This window comes from Lepidochelys kempii, chromosome 1 (genome assembly GCF_965140285.1).
Source record: "Lepidochelys kempii isolate rLepKem1 chromosome 1, rLepKem1.hap1, whole genome shotgun sequence".
In the NCBI taxonomy this organism is placed as follows: domain Eukaryota; kingdom Metazoa; phylum Chordata; order Testudines; family Cheloniidae; genus Lepidochelys; species Lepidochelys kempii.
The window spans coordinates 26,791,979-26,809,907 of record NC_136380.1 but is presented as its reverse complement, the minus strand read 5'-3'; the positions used below and the strand labels follow the sequence as shown (position 1 = coordinate 26,809,907).

General features: G+C 42.7%; 1 protein-coding gene across 5 annotated transcripts in view; it reads right to left on the bottom strand.

The window, feature by feature from the left end:
- FAT3 (FAT atypical cadherin 3) overlaps positions 1–17,929 on the bottom strand; it is a 559,302-nt gene that overhangs the window by 456,433 nt on the left and 84,940 nt on the right. The window contains exon 1 of one of the 5 annotated variants that reach the window (XM_073336886.2): positions 4,486–4,572. The exons of the other annotated variants lie outside the window; for them this stretch is intronic. The gene's annotated coding sequence lies outside the window, so the exon portion shown is untranslated. Of the gene's footprint in view, positions 1–4,485; positions 4,573–17,929 lie in introns of those variants that run through there. 5 annotated transcript variants of the gene reach the window in all.

The following is a 17,929-nucleotide window of genomic DNA, read 5'->3' as shown; positions in this document are numbered from 1 at the left end:
AATATTATTGCTGACAGCTAAACAATCTACTTGGTGTCTGAGGGATAACTAGCACTAGCAGCTGAAGGAGGATTCCAAAGGGACAGTATTCCTTACTCGGCAGCTCCAGTCTCTGTGCTAAGCTGCCGGGGATTCCTAGATGTTTCTGAAAGATTATATGTTTCAGAGGCAGAATTTCTGCACAATGTGCACTGGATTAGACATGGGAGTTAGCAGCAGTTACACCTCTAACTTGGCCCTGTGATGGAAAATGTACTTATCTGGTTCTTTCAGCTAAAATAACTAAGTCAGAACATGGAGATGAACAACAACAACAAAAACAAAAAGTAACAGAAAGGTGGTTGTTTTTTTTGAACACCCCAAATGGCTTAAAGTTGTTTACACTTCTGTATGCATTAATTGCTCAGGACACAGACTGATTTATTTATGGCTCAGAAAAGAATTCTCAGTTCTTAGGATTTCCACAGAACAAGCACCCCCAGTTCGGCCTGGCCACCTTAGCCAACTCACCATGCAGTTCTCCATTATAATGCTAATGCAGTTCAAACAACCAAACCCTGCATATTCTATTTATGCAATAAGCCATTCTTTAGGTCACTTAGTTGTGTCAGTTTAAACGTCAACATTCCCCATGCAGAAAAACTGATCTTTTATTTACTTGTGAGGGAAGAGACAGCAGAGAAAAACACTTCATTATAAAAATGCTCTTTTGTTTGGGGGGGGGTCCCCACACCCATTGAAATACATGGGAATTTTTCATTAACTTCAGTGGCCGTTGGATTGGGCTCATGGTGAACAATATTTTAAAGTTTTGAATATTTGTACTTTAATAATTGTATATTATCTTAGAAGTATAAAGCTCCCAACGAATTTGTGTTTTTACACGCGTGGACACACAGAAACACACACATTATTAGAACCTGATCCAATGTCTACTGAAGTCAAGGAAAAGGCTGCACGGACTTCAATGGACTTTGGATCAGCCTCTTTAAGTGAATTTAAGGTTCGAATCTACCACCGTTAATCTCACAAATAGACCCATTATTTCTAAAGAGCTCCCCACAAAAGCAAAGGACGATGGTCAGGCCATTAGTGCTCAAGAAATGTGCTGAATTCCCAGTAGAGACACAGACGTTTTTTGCAATTAAACTGAAAACAGGGTATTTTCATGATTAATTGAAACCCCCCCCCCACACACACACACACAGAAAATCCCATTTTGAGCCCAAATTTGAGACATCTTGTTAAAAAAAACAAGGACAATTTTCAGCACAATTAGGCAGACATTTGAGCAAAGATGAAGACACAACCATAACGTGTAAAAATTCAGTGCACAGGATTCCCACTCTGCCCTTGCAATGAGCCTCAACCCTGACCTGCAAGAACCGCTGTAGGAAAGTTCTACCATCTCCCTCAGTCTTTTGCCTCTCTGTACAGAACACTGAGAAGGGACACAGTTAAAATCAATTAGTGCCAACTATGTGATATGCATGTCCATTAAGAACTAGAATGACACCACCAACTTATATCAGCAAGCCACTAAGACACCAGTTAGTGACAATTTTGGCTAATTACCATCAAGCACTACATTCAAGACAACAATCAAGATATGAAAGCACCAGAGTCCTTTATCAACCCTACTGCCCACAATACAGCTCCCATACCATCTACCACCGCAGACTGGTTGAATGACAGAAACAGCCAGCCCCGTAGGGTTTCTTATTAGCAGATGGCACAAAAACTGCTCCCCTACTCTTCCGAGTGCACACTTTTCCGTGAGACGGCTCCATCCTAGGAATAACTAGGAGGGAGTCTGGAAGCAGATAAATGTGTGTGTAAGGTACGTGAGAGATAGACAATGCCCTGAGGTGAACAACCCTAAAAGTACAAAACTGGTGTCGATGACAAACAACCTGGACAGACTGTGGGGCAGGGCAAAGGACTGCAATATACAGAAAACCCTTGTTCAGAGAAACTTGGTACTCAGCTATAATCCACACTAAAATAGTGTGGCTCTTTCCCCCCCTCTAGTGGCTGAACCACACAAGAGGTTTATGAATCTTCTGTGGCTGCTCCAAATGGATGGACAGGGTCCTTTTGCCACAAGCAATGGACATTTGGAGTTTCAGATACAGAGGTCCCTGTTCAATCCCCACAGACTAGGGCTGTTATACAGTGAGAAAGCAGAGGGGCCAAACCATGACTTGAGGCGGATAGGATACGACTCACGTTTAGGGACAGATGCACAATGGCAGATTTTAGAATTAGGTGGTCCAAGGAATACTTTGCTGTGAATACCTGCAGATGAGATAAAAATGAACCCTTTTTTTCCCCTTCAAGAAGCACAAGAGAATCAAATATTCAGCGACCAAGAACATCTCAAATTCTCAAGTGTTAACCTAGTTTGAGGACGAAGTTTCGTGCTTGAAAGTTACCTGCATGTCAATGGGGTCTGAATGAATCACTGGGAATCTTTAAAAAGAAAAAGGAGTACTTGGGGAACCTTAGAATGAAGTGAGCTGTAGCTCACGAAAGCTTATGCTCAAATAAATTGGTTAGTCTCTGAGGTGCCACAAGTACTCCTTTTCTTTTTGCGAATACAGACTAACACGGCTGTTACTCTGAAACCTGGGAATCTTTAATCAATTCTATGTCTCAATGATCTTTAATCAATTTCCCCAGAGGCACACAACCATATGGCTATATGATGCCCTTCCATTTCTGAGAGAGAACACAAACAGGAAAAAAAAACTTCACATGTCTTCACCAGTCATCGTTTTAATGTGGGAACAGTCAAGTCCCTTTCCCTTGGTTGCCAGTGCTAAAATATGCTAACAACAAGGGAAGACTTGCAAAGAGCTCACAATCTGTATTCAGCATAATTAGCAGATGCCAATTTTCAACTTATTACTGCTTCTTCATTTCTATACTCTAAGAAGGACATCAGTGGCAACCTGTTATCTAAATGATTGTTTTCTTTGTATGGATATAAAGCAGCAATCATGGGAAAATACAGCCACAGAGCATGTGTTAGCAAATATCCATCCCATTTTGAAATGACATTAAAAAAAAACCAACTGTTGTTGTAAATGAAGAAATTCATGCCATTAGATGGGCCCGCTGTCTCTCTTCATACCTGGGAGTTTAAAGCACTGCAAACTAAAAGCATTGGGCATTTCGCAGAATTACCAGTTATTTAAATATGCACAGGCAAGACACAAGGCAAAGTAAGATTAGTAAAGGAGCTTGCTCAGCTGAATCTGCTACTGATCATTTTAAAACAGATGAAACAAAAGCACTTAAAAGGTTGCATCTTCTATGCAGAGAACCAAAAACTATAAATGAATAAATAAAATGGAGCCTTTCAAATTCAGTACCTAATAAAGCAATGCAACCTTTAAAAATGTTACTGCCAAACCACCAAAATAAACAGAATGTGTGACAGTTAAAGGGATCAATCTATAGTAAGTCCATACACTTTCATTCTACAAAGCCAGAATATGTTTCATAAAACAAAGCCCTCTTGAACGTAGAGCTTTTAAAAGGATGGACATATGCAAAAAATTTCTTTGCTCATCTAAGTTATAGCTTTAACAGGTTATTACAGTATAAAGATCACAATGACACAGTCCAAACAGCATCTTCTGCTGCTTTGTGTTTAGTGAAGATTTCATTCCTCCCATAACATTTTGTATGTTTCAGTATACCATACACAATTATTCTTACAATCTGATTATGATTATAAAGGATATATGTAAAAGCCTTGTAGGCTGTCCTTGTGCATAACCACTCATTTTCTTCTGACAACCTTAGATAAAAAACAATCAACAACTTAATTTTCTGCTAGACATAACAATAAAACTCTATCATTATTGTGCACAATACTTAAGAAGAAAGAATATCTCACATGCTTCTTTAAGCCCATATGCATGCACAGTATAGGATAGCTTCCGTGCAAACCTATTCACCCCCCGCCGCCCCAGGTTAAACTGGTCTCTGCGGAAACTAATAACTTTCCACAGTATGCACTGTAATCCAAGTAATAATTTTAAAACTGGCATAAGCTGCAGCCTGCTGAACTAAGGCATTCTTACCTTGCAAAGAGTGTTTGAGTATATTTAATTACTGTAAAAGGAAACAATGAACATGCTGCCAAATAGAGAGAGAGAGAGAGAGTCTGAAACAGAGTATATTTCTGAGTTGGGGAAGAGGAACAGAAAGGATAAGATGCAAAGTTAATATTTTGTCTTTATGCTTCAACCAATGTTGAGTCAAGTGGGGGAACTACTTGTGATGAAAAGGAAAATTTTCAGGAAACAATTTTTCCTCAGATGTAAAGAGCTTTGACTGGATGATGTACAATAGTGTAAGTCAAAAACCCTCATATCCTTCCTCCTCATGAGCCAATTAGTTGCAAACAACAAACAAACATTACACAAAACAATGCACGAAGATGTTTAACAGAAAAATTACAGAAGCCCTTACCTTTTAGTCAGAATAAGTGACCAATAAGCATAATAAACTCAGTGGGCATGGTTGCTGTACACATCTCTCTGTGGACTTCTCTCTAGCAGTCCCAAAAGCACTGAACATAAAAAACTCCAGTCTGCCTGCTTCATTCTTCCGCAACAGAGATACATGCTACCACGGTAACGAGGAAAAGCAACAAGAACTACAGATCTTAATTTCTTAAAAATCCTTGTGCTTATATAAGAAAAGAGAGGCAAAAATAGAGCATACTTTCACTGAGAGGAACTGGCCTTGGCTGTATACCTAACCCACAGCAGAGGATCATTAAGTTTGAATTTCCCTGCTTGCAAGCTTTCTGGAAACAAATAGTCAGTCTTTAGGAAGGAGGGGGGACAAAAAGCAAATGCCTGGATTGGGGGAAGGGGAGAAAAGGAGGAGGAGGAGGAGGAGAGAGCTCCTATGTGACATACATATGGAATGAGCATTAGAACAATGCTAACAGGATAGCCAAGCAACTGCTCTCTATGGCAGCAGTTTTCAAAGCAGAGCTCCGCAGTTCTGCAGGAAGGAGAGGAAAACAATAAAAATGTATTATTTTTTCCTCCACAAAAAAAGGAGCTACTTCCAAAAATGAACGGGAATGAAACAATAAGTTGCCAAATTCGGCAAAAATTGCCTTGTCCGCTTTCCAGCAATGCAGGCAGAAGCCTGGATGTCTAATGCTCTTACATTTTATGCAGCTCGCCATGGGTTCATCCTCCCCTCCCCCCCCAACGAAGCTCTCGGTCCCAGGGGGGTAAGAATTCCAGTGGACCCAATTAACACTGTACTTTGCTAGCTCCTTAGTTTGATCAATATAAAATAAGCTGTTTTATAGCGGTGTTGAAGAATAAAGCAGCCATCCAATTTGTGACTGTTAAAGGTTGGGGGGTTTTCCACCTCACCCATCCATCTCAGAATGATCCAACAAGAAGGAAAAAAAATCCACCAGTGCAAGTGAGTGACAAGCTATTTGGTAGAAACTTGATAAAAGCATAAGGTTGGTTACTCATTTCAATGAAGGCTCCACCGTATATTTAAATAGAACACATCTTTCAAATCAGTAGACAGAGAACAACTCTCAAACGGACTTTCACCAGGTCAATTTCTATTGTCTAATATACCTTTTAATGGACAGGAAGTTTGACGATGGGTTTGGGGATTGTATCAGAAGCACATTTGTTTTAAGTGGATTCCCCACATTATGATTGCATATTTCCATAAATAAAATGCATTAACAAGTTCGTTGCTTTAAGGGAATTCATCAGTAATGTGTTGACTGGCTCATTCCAAAAGCACGTGCCACAATGCACTCTTCAAACGATTTTAATTTGAAGGGGAAGCGAGTAGGAAGCAGTAACCCTTTCTGGTCCTATTTTCACTGATCTATCAATCACAGATTGCCATGTAAAAACAATCTGCTACAGGCTTCCACTATGGAGGAAAAGTAATTATTAGACTTAACTGCTGCCATTGCAAATTAATACAATCCACTCTACAACTGACTGATGCAGTTTGCACAAGACACATTCATATAAGAATGATCTAGTATTGTGTTTAAATCTGACCTGTTTGTTTGGGAGTCTAAAGTTAAGAACTTTTCTCCTCTGCACAGATTTTTATCCATTTTTTTTAAACTCAGGGGAAATGAAAGACAGTCACTAGCTAGGCAAAGGCAGACATTTTATTTCACACGACCTAGTGCAAATCAAAGCTAACAAAACCCAGAAGTGGACTTGCACACAAATACCAACTTCATTATCAGTATCTGCTATTTCCTTTTGTTTCTGGTGTGGCCCTAATCTACAAACCAACCACAATAAAAAACACTGAACTAGTTCATTGACTGAACAGCTGGGTTTACAGCAGCAGACTCAAATCCATCCTATTAAATTAATGGAAGATCGCATTTCCATAAGAATAAGGTCAATTCAGAATGTTCCAGAAGATAGATATTCATGCAGAAGTGCTACTGAAGATACTGAAGAATTAAATAAGGGAATTAAAAAACCCATGATTAAATAATTTTAAGGTTATGATACTAACTGAAGGGAGAAAAAAACCAACAACAAAATACTGGGGATTTAATGGCTGTCCTGCATTACCTCTGAATTTCACTCTGTTGGGCAGTTTCCCCGACATCTTGTATGTTATTTAATAGTCACAAGCCACCTTATAGTGTTATTCCATAAGATATCACATTCTGCTGAGCTAAATTACCCTGCAGTTTCAACTGAAAGTTAATTTCTTATCGTAAATGGTGGTGTAATGCTAACTTCTGTTTTGTAACATTCCTTCCCAGAAGTGGATGCACTTTAGTGGTTCACAAAATAAGCTCTCTCTGTATACAATGTATCTCAGTTTAAGTGTATGAAAACCATTGGGATCCCTTCCAAACAATGCTTAGCCAAGTTGTCCTACTGAGGATGCCCACCAAACTTTCAGCCTCCTTCCATGAGGATGGCAACCTCTAACAAAAGACATTTTATTTACATGGATCAGATGGGATCTAATGAGTATTTCTGTATTTGGGAGGGTCAAGTATTCACAACTTTAATGGGGGCCACATAAGTAATTAAGGCCCACACAAGCAATTAATCAATCTCTCTTCCCAACACTTCTGTAAAGTAGAACAGTGTTAGCACCACATTATACACACAGGGAACTTGAGACACAGAGAAATTAGGTGATTTCCCCAAAGCCACAGAGAAAAGTCTGGGGCAGAGCACAGTAGTGAACCCAGATCTCTCAAGTCCCAGCCTGGTGTGTTAGTCACAAGACTGCTCTCCCTGGGTGTAGACTATAAAATGTGAAATATTTCTAGAGTTAAACTGTTAGTCCCCGAAAACCTTCAGGCTCATTCTAGTCTATTTTAGGTACAACTCAAAGGGCTGGTGATGCTAGTTAAATGCTGAAAAGGTGGAGAACCCAGCTTCCTTAGAAACTCCCTTCTTACTCCTAACTGCAAGAGCTAAGGGTCAATGGGGCCTAAAGGCGAGAAGTAGTTCCCATCAGTCCTAAAGGTTGAACTCTTGGGAGCCAGCAGCTCAGCATCCTCAGTAGAAGTTTCTTGCCAGTGGAACATACTCCTTCTCATGTTCCCCATAGAGCACGGGCTGAGCAAGCTTCGCAGCACAGAGCAATGCACACTCAGCTATTCTCCAAGTTTTTGACAACACCCACATGGATCTCTTTGCCAATGGGCAGAGGGTGACTAATTATTGGGTTGGCTTCTTTTGTTGTCTACTATGTGATGTACAGTATATGCTTTTTATACAGTACCCATGTATCACAATCACCAGCAGCAAACAAGAGAGAGAGAGCACATGTGCAAGAAGAATGAAGATACTCGGGACACTACATTAAACTGCACATTTCTGTTTTAGTAGAACATTAAAATGGTCATGTGGTGATTCCACTGGGGAGGTGTGAGAATCTGAGTCCCCCATTGGTACCATATTTCTGAGCTAGAAGGAAGCCCTACAGAAGCAGTTCTCATAGTTATGAGAGAATGCTGGAAAATGTTACATCACTATAACCAATGCAGTAGTATCTTCCTGTGTCTGCAGCCAGCCTCATGCCCAGAGAGAAGCAGCAGTTACCAGAGCCAGGGAAGAAGCCCCTGGGCCCACATCTCCCACCCTAGCAAACCATGCACCTGCTGAGCTTGAGGGGCAGGAAGGCAGCTTGCCTTTGTCTATCCTGGCTTAGAGCAAGGGGTTCCCATATATGGGTCCCCCAGAAAGGGGTGTATATTGGGCCCAACTACCTTAATCCTGCCCTGCATGCAGATTCTCCTAGCCTCTGGCTCCCCTTCAATGGCACTTGAATGCCCCACTGGGCTCTGCAAGACTGGCTACCTGTAAGCATGTGACTCACCAGCCAGCACACCCTATGGAGGCTGGGCATGCCACAGCACACTCTCCTCCTTTAGTGCCCCCTGCTGACTGCTGTTCTGGCCCTATGGTGGTCTGCTTCTTCTTGCAACTTGACACCTCCCCCCTCGGCCAGGTCACATACTCCCACCCCTTCTGGTATAAACCAACAGTCCAACAACTAACAGTCCATCAACTTTCATGCTGGACCCTCAGTCCGAGCCTGAACTCTGGTTCATATCCCTGGGACCAGGGGGTTTCAGTCGTCCTTACCCCTAGTTGGAGAGGGGGGTTCCGCTCCGCCTTCCTCAGTGGGCTGGTGAGAAAACCCAGGTTCTCCCACTCCACCAGGTTCCAGTCCAGGGACCTTTGAGGAAGCAGCCAAGGACTGACTACATAGACCCATGGCTGCCTCCTGGATCACTTCGCACCTTGCCCTGTCTTGGGCCTTGCCTCAGCCAGCTCCCCCCTCTCTAAGCCTCTTCCACAGGCTCACAGCAGGGCTTCTCAGCACTTTCTGCAACCCAGCTGGTTCTGCTGCAGGAGAGTTTGCTCCACTTCCCTGGCAGGGCAGTCCCGGACACAGCTGTCATCTTCTTGCTCCCTGCAGGCCCCTCCACAAGTGCACCAAATCCTAGGCAGACTCACTTCCTGCTGTTTCGTCCCAACTGCCTTGGGCTCCCTGCTGGAGATCTACCTTCCTTCCAGGAGGCTCGATCAGCCAGCAGTCCCACCCTGCTTCCTGACTCCAGCCATGCTTCTCTCCCTGAGAGCCAGAGATCTACTTTCCTTCCTGGCCAGGCCTTAGCTGGGGAGGCTCAGCCCTTTTAGCCTTCCAGGTGTGACACTTACTGCAGATGAGTGGGGTGAGGCTGATTGCGCCCTCAGGCCCTCTTCAGGCCAAATGTCGTGGGATTCAGGTGCCCCCCTACGCCCCTAGGGTTCTGGGGGACAGATGAGGGGGAAGAGAAAATGAGGACACCTTCCCAACTGCTACCCACTCGCGATGCCAAAATGAAATGCCACGGAATAGACCACACAAATCTTAGTGTTTGGTTTAATATAGTTCAGAGAACGGAGTGGTAATACAACATGAATCATCCTCTTCTCTCATCATTTGCTTAAGTTACCCGGAAGCCCACTCTACAAGAGTAGTAATGAGCACCTAAATAAAAGTCCAAGCTAGAAAGATTTATCAAAGAAGCAGAGCTGCTACTAAAAGAGAAAGGCCAATCAGTATTTACTGCTTTGAGGGCAAGAAATAATGACCAGTGCTAATGGAGTAACACTGTACACCACAGAACTGCGATACTAACACTGGAGATTTTTCCCCTCTTCTCCCCTAAAAGAGAAATTGTATTAAAAAAATATCAGCATTGAACTAAACATCAGAGTTCTGCAATTTATGCAGATGTTTCCCCAACACCTTTGACCCCAACTACCAATAAGGGAAATTAAAACAGTAAAAGATACACATTGTTTTACAGCATGTAACAGCTAATTCACTTTATTACAAGCATCGTCAACTCTGCTCATTATGTAAACCTTGCAACTTAACCGCTCCTGTACTCGAAGACTTAAAGCCTGAGGGGCAATATTTGTTTAGGTTGCTTAAATTGATTTTTAGAAGATACTGTTTTTGATGATTAAAAGGCAAATAAATTAGCAGATTTTTCTCTCCCTTTTCCTTTCAATCCTGTTTAACACAATACATCCAGCACATTCACAGCCACATAGCTACCAAAAATAAATAAATAAATAAATCCTGACTTCAAAGCACTGGTATTCAAAATAGGAACAACTGAACATACATGCTGATTTGGTCTTTATATAAGAATGAGAGAAATGAACACTGAACACTTTAAATATTTACCAAACAAGGCAGTTTGCATCATGTTTCAGAGTATTGGTTTATACATATTTTCCATAGATAAGATTCATTGAGATCAGTAGGTTTGGATTTTTTTTTCCTTTCTCTTTTAAATTACATTTTAATCGAGGAATAAACAGAATGAACACGTAATGGTAGATTTAAAAAAAAATAAAAAAGAGTAAAAACAACCTTTTACAGAGCTTAGCATCGGAGAAGGTTAGCCAGATAATTACGATTTACAACTGCGCAATAAACCACCGTGGAGGTTCAGCTGACTAATGCGCTATTGTGTAGCAAGTATCAAAGATAAAAGGCCAATTTCCTATTTAGAAATTGCATTTCAGTAACTTGCAACCACCAGCCCATAGGCTGGATTATTAGACTCCCACTCTCATTAATCACAGAGACTCATCAAACTATTGTTGGGAATTTCTGCACCCCATTTCCACTCTCCTCATCTTAGTCCCACTCAGGAGTTCACTATTAAACATCTGTACACAACTATACATAAAAGGATAACTCAGTTATCTATCACACAACAATGCTCACATAGAAAGAACGCCCTAAGGTTAAAGCTGTGAACCAGAATTCAGGAAATCTAGGTTCAAATCCTGGCTCTGCCACAGACTTCATTTGTGACCTTAGGCAAGTCACAATCTCTCCCTGCCTCGGATCCTCTTCTATAAAATAGGAACATTCCTCCTCCCTTCATCTGTTTTGTTTATTTGGATTATAAATTCTTTGAGGCAGGGACTGTGTCATACTATATTTATGCACAGTGTCTCACTCAAGGGAGCCTCAAACAAACAACCACATAGGCCCATACAATGTGGAAGAAAGCAGGGAGAAGGAAGACAAGCACAAATAAAAGCACCAATACTAGACGTAATAAATTGCTAAGTGGCATGTCAATGATCCCACATTGGGGCTGGCAGACTCCCAAAGGCAGCATAGGTGGAAGAGGCCACATCAGCTTTACAGTGTCTCATGAAAGAGCGCAGGAATCCCTAGGTCATGTCCTCTGGCTTTAATTGATCAAGAGATGGTGAAGAGTCTTGTGAAAGGTACCAGAATACATAGCGCAGAAGACAAGGACAAAGGTCCACATCTCCATGATAAAGCGGTAAAAGCTCTGGAAGGAATAACTTTGTAGCAATATCAGCATCTGAGGCCTAGTTGCAGGAAAGAGGCATGAGGATCATAAATGTTCCAGGAGACGCCCTGCAAGACAGCAGACAAAAGGAGCCCAAAACTGGCAGATGAGAAAAATCCAGTGTTTTACTGGAAGAATGTACATGAGAAGGAAGGGGCAGGGATTATGGGTAGCTTGATATCACTGGAGAAGGAGGAACCATTCAGTAAAGGAGCCAGGCACTAAGAAGTCACACACCTCATAAACTGGCTTTCAGTGGAGCATGACCTACCAGCAGTCAGATATTCTAAGTTAAGCATCAGTGGGCCGAGTTAGTACTTGCATGGGGAAACCCCAAATGTTGCAAAGTGGTGCTGGTCATTCAGTGGGTGAATTCTTCTCTAAGACTCAGTACTAAGCCAATTCTCCTTTCACTCAAGATGTAAAAGTGAGGCCTGGACAGGGCCATGGTCATTAGACAATCCCATGCTAGTTCTGCGAGAATAAGGGTGTTAATCTTTGATCAACACCCAGACCTTGAACATCTAAGATTTGCATAACTCAGGCTACGCCTACATTACAGCTTATGTCAGCATAATTTATGTCACTCGGGAGTGTGAATAAATTGCCCTCCTGAGCGACGTAAGTGACACTGACATAAGCACTGGTGTGGACAGCGCTATGTAGGTGGGAGAGCTTCTCCTGACGACAGCTTCCACCGTTTGCAGGTGCTGGAGTAATTCAGCCAACAGAAGAGCTCTCCCCCGTCAGCATAGTGCAGCCACCTTAGAGAGTTTACAGCAGCGCAGCTGCATCAGTGAACCAGCGCCACTCTAAACTCTCTAATGTAGCCATGCCCTAAATTTCCCCAGAACGAACTCCCCCTCTTTAAGCTGACATTGCGGGAGATTCAGTGCTGCACTTCTAAGACATTCAGCACAGAAAAGGAAAGAGGGGCCATTCCCAAGGTGGTTTTAAGGCCACTTTGTATGCTCCTAATCCTGGGCTGCTCTGGGAGCTGGAAAAAAGCCCATCTAATTTATGGCAGCCTCCTCAGCGTGTTCTATGGGCCACATTGCTGTGTAACATGGCCCCACCTTCAACCCACCCCTCCACCTCCCGATAGCGAGGCTTGCATTGGGATCCGCAGAAGGCAGCCTCACAGTTATCTTCCACAGCCCCTCTGCAGGGGCAATCCTCCCAGGGCAGAAAAAGGGTTTTTTAGGGGCCCCTTTTACACTGCTCCAGTCCTTTCACCAAAAGTAAAGGGGCCGAACCAGGGGTGAGATCTCACCCCCTCACCTACTGGTGAAGAAAGGTTACCACAATCCATCCCAGAGGTGGCAAGCTTTGGTGATGAGCAAGTACTGACATGTTACAAGTTAGACAAGATATCCCAGAGAATGAATATCCATAAAACACAGAAGTAAGGGTAAAGGAAAAACCAGAGTCCCAATAATACCCATCAATACATCCTGCGAATTTGTGGTGTCATACGGAGTGGAAGCTGATGGGGAATGAGGCTCACTGTGTATGGCAACTTCCACCTTCTCTGTACGTGTGTGTGTGTATATACACACACACACACACACACACAGAGAATGGAACATATATATTCTTACTATATGTTCCATTCTATGCATCCGATGAAGTGGGCTGTAGCCCACAAAAGCTTATGCTCTAATAAATTTGTTCATCTCTAAGGTGCTACAAGTACTCCTGTTCTTTGTGTAAAAAGAATACATTTTTGTTTAATTGTTAACATCAATACTATACAGTGTGAGTAATTAGGTTTATGGAGGTTTCCTGGAAGAGGCAGTGGCGAGGCCAGCCTCTCAGGGCAGATAAGTGATGGAGTTTTGTATATTTTTATATGTTTGTTCAGTGCCCAGAAACGACAGGCACTTAGAACCCTTTAAATAAATAAAGCATGTTGGAGTCATTCAACATGAAAGGCATTATATAAATTCAAGTTAGCTGCTATCGATGGAAACGGTTATGGAAGATTTACACAGGATGTGGGGATAATTTGAACTGCCAAAGAAGAAACGAAATAAAAATCGAAAAAAAATTGTAAGGCCAACAGCCGTTCAGCAAGCAACAGATCAGGCCAAAGATCTGAGAATAATTCAAACAGCTATGGAGGGAGAAAATACGCCACCACTCCTTGCTAAGATTTGCCCATGATAACAGAAGAACATACGTCCCATTATAGTGAGCCCAAAACGGGAGATTCTGTAACCATGAGCCAGAACACGTAGTCATATAGAATTAATGCAGAGTATGCTGAAAATGAGCTTAAAACGTAGCCAAGAGCTTCCCTTTAAGGAACCCTCCTGCAGTGCAAGGCACTGCTAGAGAAGCAAAAGATGAAGAGAAAGGGCCACACTTTCTGCTGGTGCAGGAGGAATTTTTCTCATTTAAGTCAATGGAGCCATAATAATTTACACCAGTAGAGACTCTGACCCAAGATTTTTACCTTTCTGAAATGAGAGAAAGAAGTTTTAATCCAATAGCTGTAATTTAAGAGTGCAAAACACTGGTCTAGACATTTTTACAACATCTTAAGGGTGAAATGAAGTTACAAGCAGTGATTTACTGAGATTTAGACAAGTCGGTCTTCCGCTGATTGTATGCCTGAAATTTTAGAGGTACTAAACTAGGATGCAGCATTATTAAGTGACAACACAAATCAAGGGACATTAGCAGTTTTGTCATCACATTCTACCAGTGTGTTTGACTCCTTAGGTATATATAAGTTGATCTGTGCACATGCAAAGTTAGTTGATAGTTAAACTGCCTTCCATTTTGCAGGGTCACTAAAATACCTAGTGCTCTTCATTGCAGGTCTTTATTTCACGTTTGTGCATGCACAATGTGGTCAACAGAAACGAACTGAAGTTCTATAAACTATGTAGGACAGAGCATCAATATGATGAAATTGATTAAAAATGGAATATGTAACAATTTATCTGGATTCTTTCCACACATACAATCCATACAATCAATACATATAATCAATCCACACATACAATCCACACATAATCCACACATACAATCAATCCCAGGATCATGGAGTAGAATATAATCATTTACACATGCACAGGCCCTTCTGACGGGGTACACAGGCCCCACACTCATGAGGAAGGCACCAGAGAAACCCTATGTGCGGGGTTAGCCCCGCCTCTCCAGCCCTGTCAATCATGTATGGTAGGAAGGAGACCTTTAAAAAGAAGGAACTGCAGTCATCTGGGGGAGAGAGATCACCCTAAGCAATAAAGAGCTGGAGTAACTCCTTAAGCGGCATGGGGAACTCCCATGCAGCAGATCTCCACTCTGACACTTTGGGGACTACAGCAAACTCCCAGGGTAAGCCTGACAGAGTTAGCCCCATAGCCACCCAGCCAGAAGGACTACTAGAAAACCGCTACGCAGACAGCCCGGTACTGCTGGCCTTTTCCCCTTTTGAGTTGACTCCATGAAGAAGTTATTCTCAAATGAACTGGAACATTTATTGCCCTTTTGATCCCCCACTAGAAGAGACACAAGAAGGCCCACAAAGGGCAGAGTCCCCATTGTAAGGACTAAGAAACTGGGACCTGAACATAAGCTACCCAGTGCAGATAACTGAGTGTGGCCAGGGTCTCCCACGGTCTGGGTAAAAAACCAAAGAGGGCTCTTTCAGGCTCTGAAAATCCAATTTCAGACTCTGCAGTAGAATGGAAACAAAATAAACCCACAAATATAGAAATGCAAATCAGGTGCAACTGTCAGTCGGCATGTGCAAACATAGTTTTCACAAAGGCAAAATGCATTTCCCCTGGGGCAGATTCTGAAGGTATGTTTTCAGATACAAGGTGAAAATTTAGAGCCATTCCATAACTAGAATAAGCATTACATAGTTAAAGCTGTTAAAACAAATGCCATCAGCTGAAGGGACTTTTTCTTTCACTAGCACTTCTCTTTCTGTGACATGAAAACAATGAATTTAGAAGGCTGACCACCTTACTAGATTGGTCTGAAAGAGTTAAGTGCTTCCCTGCTTAGATCTTTTCCTTTCCTGAGTCTTATGGTAAGTACTGGAAGATTTATGTGCAATGAATTTCCAATTACTGATCTCCACCAGCTGGGCTGTCAATCAAACTGTCTATACACTGGATATCTTCACCTCCCTGTTTCCTTGTTATGCACACATGCTCGCAAAAGCATACAATTCTACACAGAGATTCCCATCAACTACAGTAGGTTAAATGTTATCTTGGCCAGCGCAAGCTTCCACAGTCCTCAGTCTTTGGCTTGGCTTATTTTCTGCTCTGCCCTAGCTACAGAACCCAGGAGAGCAATTCCAGTGGTGGATCTGAAAGACCAAAAAGAATTTTAAAAGCAGAATTACATTTTCTGTGACCTTTCTCCCACCAGCAGCCCTCAATGAGGAACTGATGGATTGAGGGAGGAAGCCAGGCCTCTTTTCACATCAGGAGACTGGTGAGACATTTTTAAGATGTTACAACTGCTCTTTGAACTCTAGGACATCTAAAATCCCCACATGGTGATGCAAAAAGCAAGGTTTAAGGACAGACAAAACCACTACTTTCTGCTGACACTTCACCTCATTTCATCCAGGCAGAAGTGCATAATGGTTTCAGATCAACTAGACAGGCCATCATTGGCAACATAGCAGGAGCGCCAAAAAAGCATCCTAGGGTTTGTCTACACTACACAGCTTTTGGCAACACGGCCGTATTCCTAAAAGTCAGGCAGTGTAAATGGTGTTTGTTGGCACTTTTGCTGACAAAATACTTCCACCCCCTACGAGCGAGGTTCGCGTGGTCGACAGGAAAGCACTCCTGACGACAACGAGCCGTTTACACTGCCACTTCCCAAGGCAAAAAACTTTTGTCTTTCGCGGGGGGGGGGGGGGGGGGGGCTTTTTAAGCACTTGTGAACGACAAAAGTTTTGTCGTTCAATGGTCAGTGGAGACATAGTCCTAGGATTCTCCCGGATTAGGTGGCCCTTGGTGCCATGAACATCTCCCATGCTCCATCTCATATCTAGGGTTTCGCACCCCAGATACAGATGAGCACACAGTGGTAAGTCAGGACCTCCATCTTCTTTTTACCACTTCCCTCTCCCTCCCAACCCAGACATAGGGTCCAATTCCCTTCACATGGAGAACAGCAGCAGCCACAGCTGGAAAGGGCCTTCACACATCCCTTAACAGGATCACTTGCTTATTTCTGAAACACGCACTCTGGATTTCTCTTGCCACATTTGTTGGGTCACCACTTGCAGCTGGGCTCCCCACTCCCTTTATGCTTTCCCACTCTGACCACCCCTCAGATGCCCAACATTACTTTACAGAGCTCATTGCCTCACCTATCTTCCTACTCTCCATTCTCTCTCTTCCTCTAACAATCTCCTCCTCTCCGACTGCCCCCAAGAAAGGTCCTCTAACACTAAGATTCTGTACCATAAATAAGATTCTTTTATTAAAAATGGTACAGAACATGAATGACATGTGCCCGTAACCCACCTGATCACTGTTGTTTGGTGTACCCTTTCCCCCACCCGTTTGGTTGTTATTTTGTCATTTTATCTTGCAAGCCGCTCAGGGCAGGGATCAAGTCATCCTGTACATTCATACAAAGATCCCTGATCTCTGCCGGGTTGAAACACAATGTATATAAATAAATAATATGGGGAAAATGGGTCGCACCACGTTGTGGTTTAAAAAGCATCTTTGGCAGAAATTCAGGAAGGCTTATGGGTCATTGTATCTCAATTTAAAACTAAATGGAGCAGCCTGCACTACAGAATCAACAGTTCACTCAACCCCTTCCTAGCAATGACCGTGGCAATGAGGAAACCAGTTTGAATAATACTGTACAGACACTGAGCCCATGCTCTCAAAAGAAGAGTCATGGAAGCTACAAAGAACTCGGGATCTAAGCTGCTAAAGCAGTACACTAAGGGCCTGGCTACACTGGAAACGTCAAAGCGCTCTCGCAGCAGCGCTTTGAAGTGCGAGCGTGGTCACGCGCGAGCGCTGGGAGACAGCTCTCCCAGCGCTCCTGGTAATCCACCTCCACGAGGGGATTATCTCCGAGTGCTGGGAGCACGCCTCCCAGTGCTCGGAGCCTGTTTACACTAGCGCTTTAAAGCTCTCTGACTTGCTGCACTCAGGAGGGTGATTTTTCACACCCCTGAGCCAGCAAGTTAGAACGCTATAAAATGTAAGTGTAGCCAAGCCCTCAGTCGACCCCACCTCTCACATGAGCCAAGCATTCTGCATCCACAATCTAGTCAGGTTCTACCAGCTTAAGGAATAATAGGATAGCTGGATTCCTTTTCTTTTTTTTTTTTTTTTAAAGTAATCAAGAGGAAAATCTGAATTTTTGCAAGCTGTCTGACGTAAAACAATGAGAGAACACATGTATTTTTGCCTTAGTTTACATTGTGCACTCCCTCTTTTCTTACAGTGGGTTAACTTGTTTTTCAAAATGATCTACACACAGAATTTGCATGAAGCCAAATTTCAC